The sequence below is a fragment of the Rhea americana genome, unplaced genomic scaffold, assembly GCF_003343005.1.
Source record: "Rhea americana isolate MKP2758 unplaced genomic scaffold, rheAme1 scaffold_45, whole genome shotgun sequence".
NCBI classification, from domain to species: domain Eukaryota; kingdom Metazoa; phylum Chordata; class Aves; order Rheiformes; family Rheidae; genus Rhea; species Rhea americana.
The window spans coordinates 1,333,616-1,334,843 of NW_028186590.1; the positions used below are offsets into that span (position 1 = coordinate 1,333,616).

The window sequence follows — 1,228 nt, forward strand, 5'->3', positions numbered from 1 at the left end:
GCTGTGTATATATTTCTGGTCATTTTATTTTTCTCCATCCTGCTCTCCTCTGGCTTACATGGGTAAAAYGCATTACAGAAAACTGCCACAAGCACACTTAGAGGACCTGTGAAAAGTGCAGTTTAACATATTCAAATGAGAGTTAGTGGCAATGCTAAGTGTCAGCATTTTAGCAGAGCGATGATAATGCAGTGCAAGAACATTCTGGTTTGTAAATGATAGATTTAAAAAGGCATAATAAATGTCAATCATCTGCTGTGCCTTGCAGCACCAGTGCCATAAATAGGTGCACTCTCTTGGTTRCTTGGATGGTTGATTCTAAATTTATGAAAAAGTATATAAAATTAATTATGTGTGCTAACACTTAAGTGTTAAAAGCCAGTTCCTGCTAGTGTGCTAATGTGCATAGCCAGTTCCTTACAACTAGAAACCAGACGCTTTTCATTCATGCATTCATACTCTGGCAATTTTATTCGTGGAACTGTTCAGGGCGGGGGGGGGAGGGAAGAAACCACATTTCTTACATTGTTACCGGACTTGGGATATATTAGTGCGATTGTGTAAAATCTGTGTCTGGATTGCTGCTTGTCCTTTCTCGCTGCGTGTTCTGTGCTCGCGGAGTGGGAGGGTCACACTGTGTGAGACTAATAAGGACAGAGCTGCATCCCCCTCTACCACTCTTTGGAGACTCACTCCAGCAACTCCTCGGYGCTACGGCAGCGTTGTACGGGCATTTACTGTGCTTCGGGGGGAGATACTAGAGCACAAATTAAAGGTAAGCCGCTCCTATTTGTAGGCAATTGTTTGAACATCACACACACTCCTGTATCTGTGTGTTCTTTTCTATTTTACAGCTGCCAGCTATGTTTATTACTGTTTTTGCCAATTTTAAGCATATCCTGTAAAATGTCCACAGTCACCTTTTAATGTACAGTTATCAGTCTATGCTGTAGGAGCATGCTGATGTGTTTGCGTGTGAATATAGATATGTGTTAAAATACGCTGATCAAAACAGCCCCAGTAAATCCGCAGTAATTTACAAAAAGGATCAGGCAGCGCTGCAAACTGGCACAGCACTTAGCAGCATGTTTATTAACGCACTCACACGTTTACGGTTAATAACGTGTCCGTTAGTGTCTGTCTAGCCGGGGCGCGTCGGGGTGGCCCGCATGCACCTAGCTGCAGCGGCGCTCAAAGCACGGCGGGCGCTGCGCGGGGGCGGCCGGGC

The 1,228-nt window shown here is 44.7% G+C and overlaps 1 protein-coding gene across 3 annotated transcripts in view; it reads left to right on the forward strand.

Annotated features, from left to right (window-relative positions):
- Positions 1-672: 672 nt before the first annotated feature.
- Positions 673-1,228, forward strand: part of COL19A1 (collagen type XIX alpha 1 chain) — a 213,410-nt gene continuing 212,854 nt past the window's right edge. For all 3 annotated transcript variants that reach the window (XM_085316027.1, XM_085316028.1, XM_085316029.1), the window contains exon 1: positions 673-775. The gene's annotated coding sequence lies outside the window, so the exon portion shown is untranslated. The remainder of the gene's footprint in view (positions 776-1,228) is intronic.